At 44.1% G+C, this 14,957-nt stretch overlaps 1 long non-coding RNA gene across 1 annotated transcript; it reads right to left on the bottom strand.

Moving 5' to 3' along the window:
* Positions 1 to 4,922: 4,922 nt before the first annotated feature.
* Positions 4,923 to 14,729, bottom strand: LOC127585718 (uncharacterized). Its single transcript, XR_007958559.1, has 3 exons — positions 14,674 to 14,729; positions 13,091 to 13,266; positions 4,923 to 5,027 (listed from the first exon to the last, which is right to left on the bottom strand). It is a non-coding gene; the product is annotated as an uncharacterized LOC127585718 (long non-coding RNA).
* Positions 14,730 to 14,957: the final 228 nt, after the last annotated feature.

Genomic DNA, 14,957 nt, shown 5'->3' with positions numbered 1-14,957 from the left:
GGTGGCAGCTGAGTACATGTGGCCTCAGCAGTGCCTTATGCAACTGAAGCCAACTAATTGGCCAAGAAAGATTTGCTCTATTTTTTTTTAATTTCTTCAGTTTCTCCCCCCCCCCCTCCTGAGTGTTGACTCTTGGGAAGGTCAGTTCCTATGGTGACAGCATCATCTAGATTCCCCAGCCAGGTAGTCACCGAATTGGGAGAGGGAGGGGCATTGACAGGGAATTCATCTGTGAAGGCAGCAGAACCAAATTGGATCCCACCTTCACTACATGTACACCTACACATATTTTCCAAGGTACTTGAGCTGGAACATGCCTGCATTATTTCCTCTCCGCCCTAGCCCAGGGGCACTGTTGAGAGTTGTAGCAGACTGACTCTGACCTACTGCAGGCACGAGCAGCCAGTTCAGAAACATTTCTTTCACAGCCCATGCAATCTCTCCACTCATAACTTAACCAACGAGCCAAGTCACTGGTGCTACAGTTGACCCCCTCCCCTACTTCCACTCTGCAGTGGAGTTCTGGGCCGAGGGGAGCTACCATGAGTCACATGGTCCTCATCTCCCCTCCCAGTTCTGGACAATAGAGAGGTCTTGCATAGATCATTTCCACACCTCTCCTGCCCAGGCAACACTGTAGGTTTATCTCTGATAACCTGACCAGAGGGTATCAGTTTACATAATATGGGTGGACAGCCCTGTCAGAATTGCTCTACTTCATGCTGACACAGATTTGATGGGCAGAATGGATTCCTTCAAAGCCACTATGACTGCATAAGAGCCCTGGTCTGGCAAGAGTTTAATTAACAGCAAGTGTCAAAAGAAACATAAACACTGTATGTAAACTATTTGCTTTCCTCTTGAAATTAGCTGTTTTCAGGGTGAATTCTGACTTCTCTGCACTAATGTACCACTTTATGGGACAAGGAACCCTCTTCCATCCAGTGGTATATTAAATCCCTCCATGGTAAACTGTACCTTCCCTGAAGCCTGAATTCATTCAAACCTCTTCCTCCTGAACCAATATGCACACCAAGCCCCATTCACCCCATGCTTTTGCTGACCCTATGCAAATATGTCAATCTCAGTCTCTCATCCTGTGCTAATCTCTTCCCAGCCTCAGCCCCAGATCTTCAAACCCAGCAACCTCTGGCAAATTCAGACGCGTCATTCTGCTACTGGTATCATGCCTTCATCCATCTTTAAGTGCTGGAATTTCCTCCTTAAACCTCTCAAACCTCTCCACTTCTTCCTCCTTAAAGCCGACTTCATGACCAAGCTTTTGGTCACCTGTCCTATCCGGAACTTCTTGATGGATTATCCTGTGAAGCTCTGCTATCTTGAAAGCATCTATTTAAATACAAGTTGTCTTTTAAACACTTGAGATGTATCATGATTGATGACAAGATGACAGAGCTGTCTTTGAGAGGAGAATAATTGGATCATACTAAGGTGTCCAGGAGTCAGTGCACTGCACCTTTTCTTAGTTCTTCATTTTTTGGACTGTGAGCATTGCTGGTAAGGCCAGCATTTATTGTCCATCCCTAAATGCCCCTGGAGAAGATGGTGGTGAACCGCCTTCTTGAACCTCTGCAGTCATTCGGGTAAAGGTGCTCCCATAATACTCTTGGAGGGGAAGTTCTAGGATTTAGATCCAGTGATGATGAAAGACTGGCAATAAATTCCAAGCCAGGATGGTGTGTGATTTGGAGGAGAACCCACAGCTGCTGATGAACACTGCCATTGCCCTTGGTGGTAGAGTCTGTGGATTTGGGAGACGCTGTTGGAGTAGTCTCAGTGAGTAACTGCACTGCAGCCACTGTGCATCAGCAATGGAGGGAATAACTGTTTACAGTGATTGATGGGCTGCCATTTAAACAGACTGCTTTGCCCTGGGTGGTGTTGAAGCTGCCTTCATCCAGGCAAGGGGAGAGTATTCCATCACAATCCTGAATTATAATGAATACAGAAAATCCTGGAAATATTCAGCAGAAGGTAGCATCTGTGGAGCAAGAAGTAGAGGTAACATTTCAGATCAATGACCCTTCAACAGATCATCACACTCCTGATTTGAGCTTTGCAGTTGGTGGAGAGACCTTGAGGTGTCAAGAGGTGAATTACTCACCACAGGATACCCAGCCTCTGACCTACTCTTGTAGCCACAGCATTTAAATGATGGATCCACCTGAATTTCTAATCAATGGTGAGTCCCAGGAAGTTGATGGTGGGGGACTTGGTGATGGCAATGCCATTGAATATCAAGGGTAAATGATTAGACTCTCTCTTGTTGGAGATGGTCATGGTCTGGCACTTCTGTGAAACGAATGTTACTTGCCACTTGGCAACTCATACCTGAATGCTGTCTCAATCTTGCGGCATGCATGCATAGGCTCCTTCATTTGATGAAGAGTTACGGATGGAATTGAACATTGTGCAGTTGTCAATGAACATCCCCACTTATGATGGACTTGATGAAGCAGCTGAAGATGGATGGCCTGAGAGGACTGGCCCAAGGAACTCTAGCAGTGATGTCCTGGGGCTCAAATAACCTGAACATCAGATGTCCATCTTCAACTGCAAAATTCCTCCACCAAGATGGTTCATCTGGGGAAGCCTTGCTTCAGAGAATAACACTGAAAATCACCTGGATATTCTGTTCATTATATCAATGCTGTTTGTGTGAATTTGCATTCAAGTTGGGGGCCATGTTTACTGAATTCCAACAGTAGGTACACTTCCAGCTCAAAGGTTAACAGGAGATACAGAGCTCTGTGTCAGCCTGTCCCAGTGAAAGGTGCTGCACAGAAGTTAAGTGTTTCTACTTTTTTCCATATGTGAATAAAATCTCTGGAAACCATTGGATTATCTAAGCTCCTCGAAAGATAAGCATGGAATGATTGGGAATGGGGTTTCAGCCATTGTAATAATATACAAGTGAAGTGATTGGGAATGAGCCCTCATCCATTGGAATTCGATCCATGAGTTTTATGAAGTAAATGGCCATCTAATCCATTGGAATCCTGCAGACAAGCAATGAATGAGAATCAGCTTTGATCCATTAGAATTCTGTAGAAATGGAGTAAAAGGGAATCTAATCCATTGGAATTCTGCAGACAAATGAGTGAGATTGATAAGATATCTTTTATTGGTCACACGTACAGCAAAACACACTGTGAAATGCATCTTTTGCGTAGTGTTCAGAGGGCAGCCCGCAAGTGTCGCCACGCTTCCAGCGCCAACATAGCATGCCCACAACTTCCTAACCCGTACGTCTTTGGAATGTGGGAGGAAACCAGAGCACTTGGAGCAAACACACACAGACACGGGGAGAACGTACAAGCTCCTTACAGATAGCGGCCAGAATTGAACCTGGGTCACTGGCGCTGTAATAGTGTTATGCTAACCGCTACACTACCGTGCCTGCCCTATTGAGCTTTGATCCATTGGAATTCTGTAGAAATGAAGTAAAGAACAGTCTAATCCTTTGGAATTCAGTAAATGTGGAATGATTGGGAATGTCTTGATCTATTGGAATTCTGTAGAAATGGAGTGAATGGGATGTAACGATCCATTAGAATAGACATAGGAAGGAAATAGAACTGGTTTAGCCAGTTAGAATTCAGTGCCTGGAGTAGGTACAGAATTACTCACAATTAAGTCTACCTGAAATGAAATAGAAATTACTGGAAATGCTGTTTATATTTCAAATTTCCAAACTCCATAATATGTTGATTTTGTCAACTGTACCTAAACTCCTTCTTCGTGATCCAACAACTCTTCCATGGGGGTGCCAATTTTAGCTTCGCTATTAGCTTGGGAAGTCATTGTAAGTGTATTACACCACATTGGAAACTACCTAGTGACTCAGTCTCATTTTCAACTTTTTTTAAACTTGAAGGACGGGTTTTCAGAAATCACGTTTCCTGAATTTCATTTCTTTTAAAACATAGCTGAAACTCCCTAGTTTTTATGTTCAGATAAAAAGACATTTCCCATCAAGATACATCAACAAAAGACAATCAAATTCCCATCAAATACCTCATGAGATTGCTGTGAAATAACTGTCACTGATCCAAGTTCAAGTCTAATTTCAAGTTTAAATTTATTGTTTGCATAGGCATATATTCACAGGGTATAAATGCTGTGAAAATTAGCTTTTTTTGCAGCATCACAGTACAAGACGAGGACAAACATAAATTGACATAAACTTAAAATAACATAAATTATACATAACTTACATGTGTGCAAAATAAACAACAAAATAAACATAATGACACCAGTGCAAGGTCGAGAGAGAGAAAAGAATATATAGTCAGATATTGTGTTAAGGTTTTTCAGGTTGGTTCAAGAACCTGATGGCCATTTGGTGCTGATTCCAATTCCAAAAAATAAATCGATAATAAAAAATCTAATTCAGCACCTACAGAGCTAGAGAACTGAAAACATAACATTAGAGTGAGCCCAAATCTTTACAGGTTGACTTGCTCCAGTTGACAACCAAGGGAGCCATGAGAAGGAACAAAGTTTATAGATAGAATCATAGGATTCAGTCCGCACATGATTAAGAATAACCAGGTCGTAAGCAGTTCGATGGTGATGAGGTGGTGCACAGGACTGAAGTAGATCAGCTGGTGTTGTAACAATAACCTTGTGCTCAACATCAGCAAGACCAAGGAATTGATTGTGGACTTTAGGAAGTGAAGTCAGGTGAACTAGCACCAGTCCTCATTGAAGGGTCTGCGGTGGAAAGGGTGAGCAGCTTGAGGTTCCTAGGTGTCAACATCTTGAAGGATCTATCCTTGGCCCAGCACACTGATGCAACCATGAAGAATGTGTGCCAGTGTCTCTACTTATTTTTTTGGCATGACATCAAGGACTAATAAACTTCACAGATATACAGTGGAAAGCATTCTGACTGGTTGCATCACAGCCTGGTATGGAAACTCCAATGCACAGGAGAGAAACCTTGAGTTCCATCAGAACTGGCCGGGAATTGAAAAGCAAAAAAATCTACAGGTGCTGAAATTCTGAAACAAAAGCAGAAAATGTTAGAAAGTTTCAGCAAGCCAGACAGCATCTACAGAGAGAGAAACAGAGCTATCATCCTAGGACGATGACCTCCTTAACCATGAGAGGTCATCAAATCAAAACGCCCACCCTGTCCTCCCTCCCCACAACTGACGTCCAACCCCTTGAACATGCCCAGCATTCTCTGTTCAGACACCAGAACCAGTCAGTCTGACACAAATTGGAAAGGCTGGTTATCTGAAAATGCTCAATTCAGTGTTATATTCCAAAGGTTGAAACATAACGAAATGGAAGATCAGACATTGCTTCTTGAGTTTGTGTTGGCTTCACTGGAACAGCATGAGAGGCCAGAGACAGAGAGGTCAGCTAGGAGTGGGATGGAAAATTAAGGTGACAGTGCTTGCCATTGCTCAGTGGACAACACTGTTACCTCTGAGTCCATTTAAATAGATCATCTGTTGTCACCCTGCTGTTGGAGAGTGTTTACTGTGTTTATTGCCTGTTGCCATTTGTAGTATGGAAGAAAGAAATATGTGCTCATGGCACATGCTGTTACTTAACACAGGAAACATACTGGGATTGGTTTATACAGAGATAAATTATATTTTAAAATGTAAACATATCTAGATACACAGGAAGAGAGTTCAGGGCAATGGGTTTTCAAAAGTTAAACATTTCTCAGTCTAATGATTCAGATGATGAAGCAAGTTCCTCTGATGAGTCTGCGGGACACAGTTCACTAGTCTGTGATGGACGTGCATCGGGGAGCAGTGGCTGGATTACACAGACAATTACACACTAACAGAAAGCTCTAGGACAAAGACTAAATGAAATGTTGATCCCCTCATCTCTTGTATGTTTTTTTCTTGAGTCAGCTCCTGTGCATCTGAAGTACAAACTGAGTGAAAAGGAAGTATTCACTCCCATTCCTGTGTGCATCTCAGTGCCAGGTGCTACATTTATTGGTGTCTGCACTGGATAACAAGGAACGATTCCCTCTCGTCTAATATCTTATATGGGCTGTTTGTGCCCAGTATCAGGCCCAGTGCACTGCTGAGAGATGCTGGTTATAAGGGACTGGTTCAACCCCACTAGGCATTGTAGTATGGCTTCTCCGTGTCTTAGCATTGTTAACCGTACATATTCTGTAGCGACTGGCTAATAGGAGTAGCAAGGCATAGTTTCTGTGTAACAGCTCCTATGCATGTTAATGTGGCTCTCTGCTATTTCAGGAATTTGTGTTTACTTAGGAAAACATTCCTTGGAGACTGTTCTACACAGTAAGGGGTCTGGAATCTGTCAATCTTCTCTGTAGATTTCACAGCACCCAAGCTGGTGTCTGCCTGACTGCAAGAGCATTGACTACGTTCATTTAGGTTTACCAAATATTAATCAGCCGGGAAATGCTATTTATATTAAAAATGAAGAAAAATGCTCAGTAACATAGAGCAGGTCCATTGTAATGTGAAAGAGAAACAAAACCCAGAGATTTTACAGGCAATCTTGCAGGCAATGTTTCTACACAGCAAGATCCCACAAGGAACAGAAAGAAACACTCAGCAAGTCAGGCAGAATCTGGAGAAAGAAAATCAGTTGACATTTTAGGCCTGGAACCTTTTGCCAGTTCTAATGAAGTGTACCAGACCTGTTTCTCTGTCTACACTTGCAGCTGGACCTTCTGAGTGTTTCCTGCATTTTTCATTTTTATTTCAGATTTCCAGCAACTGCAGTTTTTTCTGATTTTTCCTCAAGGAACAACCCTTCTCCTTCTGTGATTGAGTTGCACGAGGGAGGGATGTTACCTCCATAGCTGAGTGATCTTTTATAACTATAAGGTGCAGACAGACCTTTCATTCCAAGTCTGATAGCTGTGTACTGCTATCCAGGTTCTCAGCTCTGAAATTTCCTCCCCAAATCCATAATACTCTCCCTAAAACTCTTTCACTAGGCCTTGTCCTGACACCTCTTTGTGCATCAGTACCAGTTTTGAATCGGTCCAGCCTAGGGAAGTATCACTGCAATTTAAAAGGAGAGTTACTACTGTCGAGCAGGAAACAACCTGCTGGGGGAGCTCAGTTGTTGTCAACTGTGCCATTTAAAACAAGTTACTTTTCCATGTATTTGTTCTGAAGGAAGGAGATTGGATTTTCCCAGTATCACCCACTATTTCTTGGCGATGTATTTTAAGGGGCAGAAGCTCCTTAGCATTATGGTTGTACACCTCAAGGACTGCAATGATTCAAGAAAGAAGCTCACCACTACCTCCTCAAGGGCAACTAGGGATGCTCAATAAAATGCTGGCTCAGCCAGTGAAGACCACATACCTTGAATGAATATATATAAAAAAACTCTCCTCCCATGCCCTCCGGCCCCTGAACCCCCAATCCATAGAAAGCAACAATTGTTAAGGAGGTAGTTTTCCTTCTGTTTGGCTGAAGTATGATTAGGGTTCAGTCTGAACTTGGTTTTAATATATTCAAAACAAAACTGGAGGCCAAGAAACAGACAAACAGATGACTTGGATTTTGTGCAGTCCTTACAGTTGTTTATTTCTGTTTTCCATGAGATTTAGTTTGGTTTGCACAGATTTATTGAGCCAAAGGATTATACACAAGAGTATTAATTATACAGATTTAATAGTAACACAACTGCAGTGTTTCTGCTCTCTTGTTTTGGTCTCCTTCAATTAAAGCAAGGGAGGAAAATTTGGGGCCTGCTAAGGTTTGCTGACAGCACAATAAAGGCAGACAATTGGTCATGAATTTGGCTAGACAAATGCAATTGAGAATGTCACATGCAGGGCAATGCATATTCTGCAAAAAGCACAGGCAGTGAATGGAATGGGATTAGCACAAAAGGCTGTGATTACCCAGGGACAATCGCAGACTTCCCATGTAGAGAAAATATGGCTAAACAATTGAAAGGACAGACAGAATAGGAGGATATGGGGGTTAATGTTTCATTGCACTGCCTCAGCCTCTGACCCTGGAAGTGATTTCCACAGCCCTGATTTTCTGAGTTCTACTCACAGATTGGAAGGAAAGTCACTTTGCAAAATCACTACCTTCCAGTACCAACAGTCCACTAAACATTTACAATAGGGTGGTGAAAGACTATGGAATGCTGAACAGATCACAGCTTGCATTTACAAAACTTTAACATAACAAGATATCACAAGGTCCGTCAATGAACATCATCAAACACAAAGAGATGCCAACCCATATAAGGAGCAGGAGAGTTTTATGGAGCATCTAAGTGGGAGTGGGGGGACTCTAAAGTAGGGACAGGGAGTAGTAAAGGACTGGTGTAAAATGGGTGCTTGGACAGCATGGAATTGGTGGGCCGAAGGTCCAGTTCCCATGTTGTATGAGACTGTGAGGGAGAGGGAACCCAGAGGGAAAGGCTTTAGTGAGGGAGCCCCAGAGGGAGAGACAGGGGGTAATGAGGGAGTCCCAGAGGGGGAGAGAGAGACAAGTGAGACAGCTGCAGTGGGAGAGACAGGGACTTGGGTGAGGGAGCTCCAGATACAGATATGGGGGGGGGGGGGGGGGGCAGTAAGTAGGGAGCTCTAGGAGTGACAGACAGTGAGGGGACTCCTCCAGAGTGAGAGACTGGGAGCTCCAGAAGGAGAGACAGACATTGAAGGAGCTTCAGAGGGGCACATCAGCTAAAGGCATGCTTGCTAATGGTGGAAGCAATAAGAATCAGGGATGTGTATAAAATCATGAAGGGAATAGTTAGGGTGAATGCTCACAGCCTTTTTCCCAGAGTTGGGGTATCAAGAACTAGAAGACACAAGTTTAAGGTGAGAGGGGAGAGATTTAATAGGGACCTGAAGGGAATCTTTCTCACCCAGAGGGTGGTCCATATATGGAATGAGCTGCCAGAGGAAGTGGTTGAGGCAGGTGCATTAACAACACTTACAAGGTACTCGGACAGGTACATGGATAGGAAAGGTTTAGAGGGATATGGGCCAACTCAGGTAAATGGGACGAGCTTATATGGGAGTCTTGGTTGGCATGGACCAGTTGGGTGGGAGGGCCATTTCCATGCTGTATAACTCTATAACTCTATTTGCGAGGGAACAAAATTGGAGGAGCACAGTTACATCAGAGGCACAGAAAGAGGCTGGCAGAGCTGAGATGGGAAGAGCTCAAAGACAAATGAAAGGGTTACCCACACTGGGCAGGAGCAGCAAGACCCTAATATGAAGGCAATAAGTCACAGCCAAAGGGACAAGCAAAGGGACTAGCAAAAGTACCCTAGCTGATATTAAAGGAGAGACAAAATAAACCCAAAATATTTCTTCTGCAGACCATAATTGATAGAACATACATTTAAACTGGTGCCTATTCAGAATTTTTCTACTTAAAAATGCTTGTTACAATCTGAGAGTTGACTTCATGGATTCAGATGTATGCATAATGCAGAATTTTTATTCTCTCTTCATGGGAAGCAGGCCAATACATACTTCCCATCTCCGAGCAGGTGTTTTTAACCTCCCAATCCTGAAGCACTGCATTTCTTGTAATGAATATACTGTTAGTCATGAGTTCCGGGATTTGGACCCAGTGACAGCGAAGAAACAGCAATATATCTCCCAGGTCAGGATGATGTGAAACTTAGAGGGGAACCTGCAGGCACGGGTGTTCCCAACCCAGTCTGGTCTCCCGATTTAAGGAGAGATATACTTTCACTGCAAGGTTCATGAGGTTGATTCCTTAGATGACAGACTTGTCTTATGAGGGAAGCTTCAGCATGTTGGGTCTAAGCCTTTGGAGTTCAGAGGAATGAGAGGTGATCTTATTGAAACAAATAAGATTCCAACAGTTTTGACAGGGTGGGTGCTGAGAGGATGTGTCCTTTTGTGGGGGTATCTAGAAGTGGAGGTATAGTTTTAGAATAAGTGGTCACCCATTTAAGATGTGGATGGGGGGAATTTCTTCATGCAGAGGATTGTGAGTATTTGGAATTCTCTACCCAAGGGATCTGCGGAAGTCGAGTCACTGAATAGTGATGGACAAGGGTTACGGGGAAAGTGGAGCTGAGGCCAAGATCCTACCAGCTGTGATGTTGACCCTGTGATGGACCCTGTGACCAAGTACTGCACCTTAGTTCTTATGAGCCTGCAGCCCTTGTACCAGTTGGTAGTGGTCTGTAGGTGCTGATGAAGCAGTCTTGATGCATGTTATAGACTGTGCACATTACAGCCATAGTGGATCAGTGGGGAAGGGAGTGAATATTTAGGGTGGTCATTGGACTGCACTCCAGGGAGCTGCTTGGTCCTAGACGCAGAGGTGACAGTGAACCAGCACAGCCTATTACGAGTACCAATAACGAAATGAAGACACAAGAGACTGCAGATGCTGGAATCTGGAGCAACAAACAAGATGCTGGACAAACTCAGCAGGTCGAGCAGCATCTGTGGAGGGAAATGAACAGTCGACATTTCAGATCAAAGATCCAGTCCAGATGAAGGGTCTCGACCCAAAATGTCGACTGTTCCTCCAGAATCTTGTTTGTTGCTCCAATAAAGAAGTGACCAATGCACTCAGTATGAATGGGTTAAACTGGAAATGTCAGTGACGTGACCATAACAGATTCATTTTAAATTGACTTTCATGCCTGCCTCAATAACGTCAACATCCTTGTGTGTTGTGTTCTATCCCATGGTGATAAGACTTTTGAATGTTTCCCTTATACGATCAGGTGGACTCTTGACCTCACAATCTATCTTGTTTGACCTTGCATCTTATTGTCCACCTGCAATGCACTATAGCTGTGACACTTTACTCTGTATTTTGTTATTGTTTTTACCCTGTATTACGTTAATGCACTCTGTACTACCTCAATGCATTGTGTAATGAATTGATCTGTACGAACGGTGTGCAAAAGAAATTTTTCACTGTACCTCGGTACAAGTGACAATAATAAACCAATACCAATACCAAAAAAGTAGGTTCATCCTTACACACAGAGTGGTGAAGTGAGCAGAGCTGCTGCCTCACAGTCCAGGCACCAGGTTCAAGCCTGACCTCCAGTACTGTCTATGTGGAGTTTGCACATTCTCCATGGGTGTTTCTCTCCAGCTGCCCCAGTTTCCTCCTTTGTAACAAAGGCATGTGGGTTGGTAGATTAATTAGTCATTGTAAGTTGCCCTGCATGTATAGGTGAATGGTACAATCCAGGAATGTAGGGAGAATAGATTACAGGGAAAATGAGTGGGAACAGGATTGCTCTGTAATCTGCATAGATTTTATGGGTTGAAATGTATTCCTTTTACGTCATATAGAAAGCAGAGAGCATTCCGTCACAATTCTGACCTGTGTCTTGTAAATTGTGGAAAAGTTGTCAGGAGGTGAATCATACTCTGCATAGCACCCAGCCATGTTTATACTTGAAACCGGTGTTTATATGGCCGATCCAGTTCATTCTGGTTAAGATGGTTGCTAGGTAAATGAATTTCAATAGCTCCAGACACAGCAAAACAACAGGAAACATTCAAGTTTTGAATGCAAGGCAGCGTGGGAACAGAAGCCTATGGAGAATGAAGGGAGCAAGAGTGGAGAAGACTTGGGCCTTTTATCTGGGAAAGGAAACATCTAAGAGGTGATGTCATTTGTAGGTATTTAAGGAAGTAAAATATATGTGAGGGATGAATTGGAAAAACTAAATTAAAGAGAGACTATAAGAGAATAGCCTGAGGTTTAATATGGTAAAAGGACAGGGATGATGTGAAGCCTTTCAACTCCTTTGGAGAGTGCCAATCACTCTCCGTAGTAACATTAGCTCATTCTACACTACTTACAAAATTCATTCTGTTGACAACTCCTCTGCTTTGGTATCAACCCCCCAGCACCTGCCCCCCAACTCCTTGTCTTATTGGTTGGACCAGGGTCCAAATCCTGGTCAACCTGGCTACCCATGTAGATGCCATGACCAAGAAAGCTCACCAGCACCTCTACTTCCTCAGGAGGCTAAAGAAATTTGGTTTGTCCCCTTTGACTCTCACCAACTTTTACCGATGCACCATAGAAAGCATCCATATCACAGCTTGGTACGGTAACTGCTCTGCCCAGGACTGCAAGAAACTGCAGAGAGTTGTTGACACAGTGCAGCGCATCATGGACACCAGCCTCCCCTCCTTGGACTCTGTCTTTACCTCTCATTGTCTTGGTGAAGCAGCCAGCATAATCAAAGACCCCACCCACCCAGGACATTCTCTCTTCTCTCCTCTTCCATCATGTAGAAGATACAGGAGCCTGAGGGCACGTACCACCAGACTTAAGGACAGCTTCTACTCCACCATGATAAGACTATTGAACAGTTCCCTTAAACAATGAGATGGACTATGACTTCACGATCTACCTTGTTGTGACCTTGCACCTTATTACACTGCACTTTCTCTGTAGCTGTGACACTTTACTCTGTACTGTTATTGTTTTTACTTGTACTACATCAATGCACTCTGTACTAAGTCAATGTAACTGCATTGTGTAATGAATTGACCTGTACGATCAGTACGCAAGACAAGTTTTTCACTGTACCTCGGTACAAGTGACAATAATAAACCAATACCAATACCAGTCAGTCCACTGTCCACAATCACTGAGCTCCCACATTAAGGCTCATACCTCCCCAACTCACCACCCCTCCAGCCGCATCCACAAAGCAATTATCTTGGAACAGTCAGCTCACCCAGGCCCTAGTCAGGCCTCTCTGACCTGTACCCCTCCAATGGCCACTGATCTGCACGCAGCCTAGGGTCCGGCTCCAGGGAGGTTCACAGAAACAAACAGGAGACCATAACAGGAGGTGGAGTGATCCTGTGGCCCAGTTTTAGGGTGCGTAAGAATTTCTCAACCCATATAAGGGACCGGATGGTGTTTTCTCCTGCTGATAGAATCATACAGATAAGAAGAAGGCCATTCAGCCCATTGTGTCTGTGATAGCCCTGCAAAAGACCTCTCGAATTAGTTGCATTTCCCTTCCCCCCTGCAAGTTTCTCCCTCTTACTTATCCAGTCCCCTTTAAATGTCACTACTGAATCTGGTTCCAATACCTCTTTAGACAAGCACAGTGGAGTATAACAAGTTGCTGCCTGCAAAGGAATTTCCTTGCTCCCCACCCTTGACCTTTCGCCTGTTATCTTGTGTCTGTGTCCTCCAGTTTCCGAGCCACTTGCTTTTAGGAATGGTTCCTCTTATCTTTTGAAACCATTCATTACTTGGAAGACCTCTGTAAAATAAAGCCATAGAGTCATACATCTCGGAAACAGGCCCTTCGGCCCACCAAGTCCATGCCAACCATCAAGCACCCATTCATGCTAATCCTCCACTAATCTCATTTTATTCTCCTCACATTCCCCTCAACTCCTCCAGATTCTCCCCTTCACCTACACACTAGGGGCAACTTACAGTGATCAAGTAACCTACCAACCCGTACATCCTTAGGATTTGAGAGGAAACTGGAGCATCTGGAGGAAACCCACACAGTCACAGGGAGAACATGCAAACTCCACACAGACAGCACCAAAGGTCAAGATTGAACCTTGGATCCTGGAATTAAAAAGCAGGAGTTCTACTAGATATACCACTGTGCTGCCCAGGATCTCCCTTTCACCTTCACTGCTCTGAGGAGAATGCCCCCAGCTTCTCTTCATCCCCCACTCATGTCACCACCCTCATAAACCTCCTCTTGATGTGAGAATCATCAAGGATATTCTCAAAGCATCGTGAATGTAACATCTTCAGCGACACTGCGCTGGGAGTATCAGCCCATGCATTTGTGCACAGTTCCCCGTGAGTGGGCTTGGCCTTCTGACTCAGTGGTAAAACAGCCACCACTGAAAGACGTATGGAGATGGGCGTAGATTGCCAGCACATGTCCTTCCAGTTTCAGCCAGTCACCGCATCAGCCACCAGCAGATGGTGTGGTAAGGTCTCTGCGGTAGATGGGAATGATTCAAATCCACACTGTTTTTAGCAGAGGGAACTGTGTGCTAAGAAACCCTTTCTGCTGAATCGCAACCCTCTAATGCTCATCTGTGCTTTACTCATGTAGGAGTTTCGTTCTAAGTTGCACGATACACACCACAAGTACTGGCAGGTTGGAAGCCAAGTTCATTGAGTGTTCAGTGTGAGCTCAGCAGACTGTGAGTCACACACATCAGTGAGTTGTCAAACTACTCACTCCCTCTCTACATGTGGGTCACTTCATTCCCCAAGTAGTGGGAGAGTGAGACTGGGAACAGATCAAGATTTGGGATGCAATCCTCATCCCTTCACACCAGCAATCCAAAGAACTCGAATGATAAATCGCACCGGTTTTGTGATGGCGATTTCAGTTTTGAAAACCTGGGATTGAAAGGCTGGCGTCTGGAAAAGAGAAGGTGGAATGAGCTGACTGTTGCAACTTTGGGATTGGAAGTCTGCCATCCTTAACCATATAATGACCATATATGGGCTTTTAGATAGACACATGAATATACTGGGAATGGAGGGATATGGATCATGTGCAGGCAGAAGGGGTGAGTGTAATATGGCATCATGGTCAGCACAGACATTGTGGGCTGAAGGGCCTGTTCCTGTGCCTGTACTGTCCTATGTTCTATGTTACTCACGTCAAGTACTCCAAACTGCTCACATGATGTGGTCTTGGAAGCCAGTCCAATCTGTCACACTGCCGCCCACTACTTCAAGAAGGTAGTCCAACCTGTGCAGGGCAACTGGAGATAAGCAATAGATACCGGCCTCACAGCCAACACTCACCCTCGCTCATTTGTTCATCCTCTCCACCTCTCTCACAGTCTCTCCAGCTCTCTTTCCCACTCTTTCATATCTTTCCATTTTATCTCTCAAACTCATCCCCTTCTCTTGCCATTTCTTGCTCACTGTTTCTTCTATTTTTCTTTCAACATTCTTTCTCCT

This window comes from Pristis pectinata, chromosome 33 (assembly GCF_009764475.1).
Source record: "Pristis pectinata isolate sPriPec2 chromosome 33, sPriPec2.1.pri, whole genome shotgun sequence".
Classification (NCBI taxonomy): domain Eukaryota; kingdom Metazoa; phylum Chordata; class Chondrichthyes; order Rhinopristiformes; family Pristidae; genus Pristis; species Pristis pectinata.
Note: the sequence above shows the minus strand (reverse complement) of the source record. Positions and strands in the feature narration are given on the sequence as shown.